We start from the raw sequence: 9,630 nt of genomic DNA, 5'->3' as shown, positions 1-9,630 counted from the left end.
ACCTTTATTATTCAGACAGATAATAGGGGCTGAAAGGACAAGAGCTGGAGTCCAAGGAACCCTCAGGATCCATTCAACATGGCTGATCAGATGATTTCTCTGTATAAGTATGGGTTACTTTTTAGAAGCTCAAAAAAGGGTAAGTGGTAAGTATTTTTGGCAGCATTGGCCAAGAAAATTGCTACCAGAGGTCTGGGCTCTCACAGTCCTCTGCGGAGAGTCCAACCTGGGCTTCTGGTCTCTCTCTGTTTGGCAGCAGCCAGCAGTGAGGAGAACAAACAGCAGAGTGAGCAGCTGAAGAGCTGGTAAGCAAAACCTGTGCAGCCATGGCTTCTTCCTGAGACCTGGAGGTGCCTGGGGAAAGCAACTCTTCACCCCTCATCCACATAGCCATGCCAACACACCCTTCTTTCAGATCTTCTAGCCCTTAGCAAAGGCCACGTGGGCTTCATGGCCCTAGTGACATATTTGCCACCTGCAGCTCCCTAGTTAGTCTGTTGCTACAGCTGACCCTGCCTGCCAGCAAGTAGTGGTTTCTCTGGAATGCAAGAGCACTCCAGCATTGCTGGCTGATCTTAAGATTTTTAGCGTTAGCCAGAGATTTAAACGCCAAAATCAGTATTCGGTAATCCATAACTGAATACAGCTTTTATTGGCCTCCATCAGGTTACTACTTGTTTAACGAGTAAATTTTTCTTCTCCAACACCAGAACAAGTACCTACAAGAAACAAATCATAATTGCCACAGTCAGTGCCAAGATCATAAAGTACAGCAAGTCCAGACTTTTCTGACTTTATATATTCAACTGTGTACTTATATGAGCAAACCTTTTATACCCTACCCACTACACTTTTGTTTTTCTTCTTTGAAGCGCTGGGTAGAATATAGGGGTGAACTGGTGTAAAGCACAGCTCTGTTCAGAATTATGGATGACAAGGAGTACAGCAAAAAGCAAATTCCAAAAGCAGACATGAACAAGCACTAGACTCTAACATGCAGTAAGGCAAACAAGCCCCATGTCAAACTCTGCCAATGTAACACCTATAGATTTGGTCTCACACACTCCGTTCAAATCTGTCCTTATCTCAAACTCCTCAAACTCCACGCTGGGCACCAAAAAGAACTGTCATGGTTTAACCCCGGTAGGCAGCTGAGCACCATACAGCCGCTTGCTCACTCCCCCCTGCAGTGGGATGGAGGTGAGAATCGGAAGGGTGAAAGTGCAAAAACTCATGGGTTGAAATAAAGACAGTTTCATAGGTGGAGCACAAGCTGGAAGGATAGTAAACTAGGAGCTCAAAAGAAGCAAGCACTGTATTAAATGTTGCTCAGCACGGCACAAACAAACAAAACCAATGTGATGAAGAACATCATGAGAAGTAATACAGAATTGTTTATATCCTGATGCCTATATCCTTAGTGCCTGACTAAGATACAGGAAAACCTGGAAATTGTCACTGTAAAGAGATTTTATCGATAACATGAAAGAAATAAAAGAAATAGTCTGCATGATTCAGATACTAAAATCCCTGCTTAGAAGGTGCATAAGAAGGACAAAGCTGATGGTGTCATGCTAGTCTATATAAAAAAGTTATTAATTGTTAAAAGATGCTGATAAGAGCAAGGACGACAAATCCTCGATGCCTGCAAAGCATGCTGTGCTGACAGAGGCCAGAAGGCCATGTTAAGGGCTTCCCTCAGGCTACTGAATCAGAAACATTGAGCAGTACTTGGAATAATTCATTCAGCCTGCAACACAGGGTAAAGAAAACAAGTCGATTTTGCACCATTACGGGGGCTTCATACTGGGAACACAGACTACTACAGCCAGTAGAAAAACTGGCTTGAAATTGCAGGTAAAATGTTAATACCCATAGTAAATGTGCCAGTAATAACCCCCATATGATATGGGGATTAATTTGGATATATTGATCACTGACAGGAACCTGGTGGTCAAGAGATTGTATCATCTTGCACCTAACATTCTCTCAAAAAACACCTGAAATTCCCTCTGGCCTCTGGATAGTCATTTTCAGTAACTCTTGAAAGACTAGGGAAATCCAGAGAACTGGAAGAGATTTAAGATTATTCAGAGTCCCCAAACACAAGTAACTGCACACTCAGCATCCAGATAAATTGCTGGCAATATTACTGAAAAGATGATAAGTGATTAAGGTAACTGATGCCACTCATTATTCTGTGGGAAACAGACCTTGTAAAAAATGCATCTCCATTCTTTGAGGAAAATAGAGGCTTAATAGCTTGTGCAGGTGTCATGCATACACAGTTTTACTAGGGGCTTGTCAAAGAGTCACTTTAAGCCACGTGTGAGCTGCTACATTCCTCCAGCCCCTCACCGTATGTTCTCACCACCAGCTTGGTCTCCAACAGGATCAGCTGGCTCCCTGCTAACAGGATGACTGTGAAAATGCTGGCAGAAGCAAAAACATTCTTGGCCCAAACTTAAGTTGGCCTACGGGGATTATGAAAGTATATTACCAATGCCACTTAACATTTTGATTAAAAAATAAAGCTCTTTAAAATGAAGCACATATAAAATGAATGATGTCATCAACTGACATGACAAAAAGAATATCCATCAGTGGTGGAATCCCTGTCAAATGAGAATTGAGTCTATGTCCTACATTATTCAGAATTTTCTCCTAATATTAATAGGATGTTTACACTGATCAAGGTAAACAATGTAACATCCCACTGATACCTCTTCCTCCATCCCAATTTTATGTAACAGGAAATTATTTGCTGGCTGGAAAACCACTACACTTAACATTGTTTGCTCGCAGACTACAACATAAATGAACATAGTAACATTCATTTCTGATTTTAAGTTAAATGTAGAAACTAAAAAAAAAGGCTTTAGAAAGAAATTAAAATACTTAAATGTGCAAAAGTATTTTTTTAGAAACCTCCAAAACAGGTATTAACAGTACAGATTTGACTAAGGACATATGAAAGTTATTGGGTACCCATGGAGTGAGTTAACTTTACGTCAGCTAGCTGGGTGGGTGGGATACAAGCTAAATCAGCATCATCGCAGTTGAATCCAAGCCAGAGTGGAGAAAGAGTAAATGATCAACTGATTGAGGAAAAACTAGAAACAGCATGGCTTTTTTCTGGAAGTGTGCTCACCTAGGTTTCAGTTCCTGCTCCCACAGTTCAGTTATACACTACCCCCAACATTGCATAAGGACAGAATGAACTCTGATCACTGAACCCTGACCCTGTTTTCTGGACCATATGAGTCCAAAATAGTCCAACATGGTAAATGCATCCATCTGTACTGCTAGTATAGTATCAATGGACTACAACTGAACAGAACTTCTACTTTTGCCATGTTCTGCTGTCTCTCTCTCACCAGGCCCTTGCTGAGACCACAAACACAATTCTGAAGCATCCTTTCTATCAAACACCATACAGAAAATTATTATGTAACTATTTGAATGACTGTTGTAAGGCTGTTACTAAGGCCCTGCTTGTTTATGCGCTGAAAGACAATGCAAGAGTGTTACTGCAACATGTTTACTCTTAACTGCTCTGGTTTGACCCAAGTCTCAAAATTTAAGATAGAAATGTCTCTTCTGCTTTTATAAAATCTGAGCCAAGAGCAGCTCCCATGTTCCTCAATACTGAATATCCCATAAAAGGTTAACAAGTGAGTGCAGTGTTTTGTGAACAAACATTTTTTAAATTGTCTGTATTTTTCTCATCTCATCTAGTGATGGATTTGAAGCATTACTGTTCTGAGTGATTTCATTGGTGTTCTACAGAACAACATCTGTGTTGACATGCGGAATATTTGTTTGGGCTCCACCTACAAAGCATATCGAATTCCAGAGTAATAGGTGTATCTACAGTGTAAAATTACAGGTGATGTCAGAGGGAAACAGAACTAATGTCTCCCTACATAAAGGGGAGCTCCCCTTCCAACAGAAGCCTCCTGTACTACAATTCACTCAGATCCTGAGCTCCTGCCAAAGTGTCATTTGTTGATAAGGACAATCTTATCAACACTGTAATTCCAGGGAACGGAAGTGCAACAAAACTGTCACAAGAGCTCTATGGCATCAAAATTCAAACCTTGTAGCTGACTTTCAACCATAACTGAAGAGTGGATAGCCTTGGTCTTGTTTTTCACCTGCTTGTTCTTGGCAGTAGGTTTAGCACAGCGGGAAGATGAGTGTGAAATAGCTGGAAACTCTTCTACAGAGTATTTTTTGACACCTGCTTTCTTGTGGCTGGCTCCTACTTTCTCTTCTGTCAAATTGAACTGCTCTGTTTCACAAAGGGAGTGATCTAACAGTTACAACTCTGCATCTTGCCTTTCAATGTAAATGAAGTTCCAATTTTACATTTCCCAGATTTTTTTGGTGGCAGTTTCACAGAAAATTACTTTCTTTCTGGTCTCACACTGTCAGCACCCTCCATAAACCCGCCCATCTTGTACAGTGCTATGTTTCTACAGCTTGCTCTACCTTCGTGCCCCGTCCCCCAGCTTGCCGTGGCTAGTCCCCCTTTTGCACACACCGAGGGTACCCAGCCCGGAATGTTATTTCCCATTTATTCTCTTACAGCCTCAGCAAATACGACTGACTGAATTACCACTCGGGTTTGTTTCACCACGTGGAAACGAGGAACCCTCCCCGGCCGGGCATCAGCGCTCCGCTCGGCTTCCAGAAACGCTGGAAGAGGGGGCATGGGGAGCGGGACCTGCCTTCCGCGGTGGCTCCCCTCACGTACAAGCACAAGTGAGACACACGAGTGAAACACAGCGAGTGCCCGACACCGACATTTCTCCCTTTGCGTCACCTGGAAACGTCACCGGCATTTTCAAACGTCATTAGTGCGAAAACTCGGGGGTCTTCCTCAATCCCTGGTGCTAGGGGGCCCTGAGAAAGGGCCGCTGCTGAAGCACACGGGTACCGCAACGCCGCCGGTTCCCCGGGGGGGAACTGCCTCCGCCACCCGCCCCGCCTCCGGCCGCCCCCCGGCCCCCCCGGCCCCGCTCACCTGCCCGCGGCGGCGGCAGCGGGCGGCACAAGGACCCCGCGGCCCCGGCCCCGGCCCGGGATAAGCGCGGTGCCGCCCCCGCGCCCGGCCCGGGGGGGCGGGGCTGGGTCCCGCGGGGTTCCGCGCCCAAACCGCCATTTTTAATTCTTCGACGATAAAAATCGCGGGAGGGGCGGCGGTGGCCCCTCGCCAGGAGGAGGCTCTGCCACGGGAAGACTGGGCTTAAGGGCGCGCTGCTGCTTCGGCTGGGCTTGTGGGCTGGGGGTGGAAGTCTGCGGCTTAGCCTGGAGGGATGAAGTGGTGTTTCCTATCCAGCTACTTCGAAATTACAGGCGGTTCAGGCAGTATGTCCTACGGGCAGGGGGGATTTAAAACAGCTGCAGGTAGTGGATTTCTGTACTTGCACGACTTCCCACCGGGATTCTGCGGCTGGTCACGAGGCAGGAGTAACCCCGCTCTGCGTGGAAGAAAGAAGCCTCCCCGGGAACATCCCTCCAGTCAATTCCTGTGGATGTTACTTAAGGAAGCTTTCAGGCAGCGGCGTTGACTACGGAGCTGGGAATGTGCAGTGGTTTTGCGAAGGAAAGAATGCCCATAAAAAGCCTAGGAGAACTGGGTGTCACACATAATTGGGGTGTAATTAAATAGAAGGCTGCTAGACCATGCTATTATGGCTAAATTAAGCGGAGGAATCCTGAAACATAATACCTAGCTTAATACCTGAAACATTTTCACCCTGTGGCTAATATGACAAAGGTCGTATCTAGACTGTTAAAACCAATAGGTACCGATTTTAAAGTTCAGAAGAGGATTCATTTGACTTAAGACAGGTGATAGTGAGGCGCGGAAACAAACTCTACAACTCAGAAAGAGTTATAAAGCAGGCATGTTTATTCCGGCCGGTGTGCAAGGGGATTTCTCCACAAAGCTTGCACACCGTCTCTGGCAAGTAGCCAGATATTTATTACAACAAAACATACATATTCATTTGGAAGGGCTGGGTTATCACAATTAGTTCGGGGAATAGGTGTGATTGTTAGAATTATTCAAGGGGAGAAGTATGTGGTCCTCTTGCAGTGTCCCACTGTTCAGCAAAGTCCAGATGTCTCCTTCCTCTTTATGAATTTTTCAACTTTGCTGCCTGCGCATGCCCCCTGGCCCTTTGGTTCCTCTCCAGGTTGTAGAGTCAGCCTTTCACCTGTTCGTTTTGTTAATTGGAACTTTTGTGTCTGTTAAGATGTCCCAGAAAGTAAGTCGTTTAGCAGGTATGTCTCCCCCTTTATCTCAAAGACAGGGATTCGTTTACTATCTATCCTGTTTTCTGTAAGAATGTTATCTACTTAACATTGCCTGAGGGCTAGCACTCCTTTGGGTTTTTTTGCTTTCCTCAGATCAGTAGAATTTCAGTGATTTGATTTGATACGGAACAATAAATTGAGGAATAACAGCGATTTACCAATGAAGAGGAGAGGAAGCTAGAATCTAGTTTCCTGGGTGAAGACCAGAAAAATGTATATATTAATCGATTACAATCAACTTCTTCAGAATTAAAAGTCTTCTGAGAGAGAACTTGGAGTTTGTCTCTTCCAGGATACACCTTACTGATTCAGGACTGAAACAGGTCCTGAAAGGAAAGCAGAGTTGTCCAACTGCTTGCTGTTCACAGCGTGACACTGCTTTAAGAAAGATTCACCCAAGCTTGAAAATGCCCAGGCATCTAAGTCAGCATATTCAGTAACACTGTAAAAAGGGGCTTTGCAATGGTTGTCCAATAGGTTTTATTCCCAAAGAGGACTCTTCAACAGCTAGATTCCTTCCAAATTTTTGATTCAGCTGACACAAGCAGATTGGCTTGCCACCTGCTCTTCAGAAGATGTAGAGGATAGCAAGCGGTGCTCTGATCTGAGCATCTCCTCTGCTATCCACATCCATCCCAGCTGCAGCCCTTGCGACTCCCCTGAAATAAAATGCATGGCTGCAGTACGTTCTTCCAGCACATATGTTGTGCTGTAGCTGTAGTTCACAGGAAGTAGTCACAAATCTGAAAAAAAAAAAAAAAAGCATCCACCAGTGATGCTTTTCTGCTGGCTTTTGGCTTTTCTGGCTCAAGGCAGGCTTGTTCAATAGCAGCGTTTCTTGTGAGGGAAGACATTTAGGAAAAACTTGATATTTCTTGCTTAGCGTGAAGCAGCAAAATCAGTGGAAAAGTGCTTTTGCTAGTAGAGAGGTCAACAGAATGCAGATGTAAAGCCTTTAAGTGGCAAAAATACATTTAGATGATCAATGAAGATAGAAGAGGGTTGTACATAATGCTTACTGGCCAGCACCAAATGTAGCTGAAATAAAGTATTTTGGTTTGCATGTGGTTTGTTTCCTTGTTTTGGCATGATGGTGTATTATCATGCAGAAAATCTGGATAGAAATGGAAGAACTAAAATTTCTATTGAAGAACAGAACTATAATGAAATAGAAATCATGGTAACATGGATATTGAAAAATTCATTAGAATAAAGAGTAATGAATAGCATTTTATAAGAATTGCATTGCTCTGTTTGCTTTTCCTTCTCAATTTTTTCTTTAGAGTCATCTTCAAGAAGAGTAGTATGAGGCTTGTTCAGAAAATACCAGGGATCTGGTATGGGCCTCCAGCAGCAGATTTGGATATGAAGGGAGATTTCTAATGATGGATAAAACTGCTATACAGAATCTGTGTCATTACATGAAATCAGAATTTAGGCATGTGAATCTCAGGGAGTGGGTAATATGTTAGAGATGCAAATTACACAGTCTGGAATTTTTTGAATGAAATAATGGGCAAAAATTTTATAAGGTTCCAAAATAATTGCACAAATATATAGAGTACAATAGTGTATTATCATTAATATAAAGATTCCATGAGAAACTGAGCAAAAGGAACTGATTGATATAATAAACTGTATCTTGTAAATCAGGAGCATATGTCGAACAGGGGAAAAAAATAACAGTCAAGGTTTTCTACCTTCAGATAAAAATGAAAGTAGCAACCAATGAGGGTGAGATAGAAATAAAAAATTAACAGGGCTGAAAAAAGTACTTTGCTCTAATTTTGAATTAAAGGCAATGAGATGGAGCATTGACAGATTGATAATAAAGATGAAGGAGCAGAAATTACAAAGTTGTAATGAAAAATCAAGGTTCAGAAATTATAAGGATAGAACCAGTTGTTTTTTTCAATCTATAAAAGAACAATGTCTAGCAGATGTAATTGAAAACCCAGTAGTAAGGATTTTTTAGTAGCTTCATGAAGTTAAGAATACCAAATAAATGAAGAACAGCAAATTTAGCACCTATATTTGAGACAGTAAGAACAATTAGGAGTCTCCTGTGTTCTGCCCTGCCCTTCCAGACCAATATGTTTTAAGAAAATAGTAGCTCAAGGTGTGGAGAAATGGTAAACTCATGTGTAATTTTCTAATTTTAAATCTTGCCAGGCAATCCTGCCAACGGGATGAAGCTATGGAAGGGGTAAGTATAACCTGAGGGTTTATCTGACAAGAATTCCTGGCAGGATTAGTGAAGTGTTACAGCCAGCGTAGAAAACGTTACTGATATCTTCTTTGAAATAATGTATTTAATTCTATTTCCTTCTTGCTTATACAGATTACTTTAGATTGAAACAAGAACAGAAAAAAGTCCAAAGGACGACGAGACGCAGAAGTTTATTTCTGGAGAATAAGACAAAGGCATGTGGCTTTTTTTTAACCTAGCAAAATAAAATTTTAAACAGGATATAACTGTTGCTGTTAAATAATTTTGGAGGTAAGAAGGGAGAAAAGTAACTCAGTCAAAGTACAGAATAAATGAGCATTAATGGCCAGTCTATAACTAACATGTTTTATATTCAGATAAGGTTTCTATCAAGAAGAAAGAGGTTCTGAATCTGTTCAGGGGAGAACTAATAGAGCTTCTACAGCTACTTGGAAGTTGAAATACATAGGTTACAGAAAGTTGGTCGTCCCAGTCTGGTGTTGCTTGTACAACAGTGCAGGTGAGTTGTGCTCAGACCTGGCTCCCTTTCACTGAGGACAGTTCCAGCAGAACATGGAATGACTGATGCAGTTGGTGGCTGGTCACAAGTGGTGTTCCCCAGGGCTCAGTATTGGGTCCAGTTCTGTTTAAAATCTTTATCAGTGATCTGGATGAGGGGATCAAGTGTACCCTCAGTAAGTTTGCAGACAACACCAAGTTGTGCAGGAGTGTTGATCTGCTTGGGGATAGGAAGACTACAGAGGGATCTGGACAGGATGGGTTGATGGGCCAAGGCCAATTGTATGAGATTCAACAAGACTAAGTTCTGAGTTCTGCACTTGGGTCACAACAGTCCAGTGCAATGCTACAGGCTTGGGGAAGAGTTCCTGGAAAGCTGCCTGGTGGAAAAGAACCTGGGGGTGTTGGTCAACAGCCAGCTGAATGTGAGCTGGTACTGTGCCCAGGTGGCCAAGAAAGCCAACAGCATCCTGGCTTGTGTCAGAAATAGTGTGGCCAGTAGGACTAGGGAAGTGATTGTCCCCCTGTACCTGGCACTGATGAGGCACTGATCTTGCCTCTTACTGCAAGAAAGA

The sequence above is a fragment of the Athene noctua genome, chromosome 2 (genome assembly GCF_965140245.1).
Source record: "Athene noctua chromosome 2, bAthNoc1.hap1.1, whole genome shotgun sequence".
Lineage (NCBI taxonomy): Eukaryota > Metazoa > Chordata > Aves > Strigiformes > Strigidae > Athene > Athene noctua.
This window is presented reverse-complemented; position numbering follows the sequence as displayed.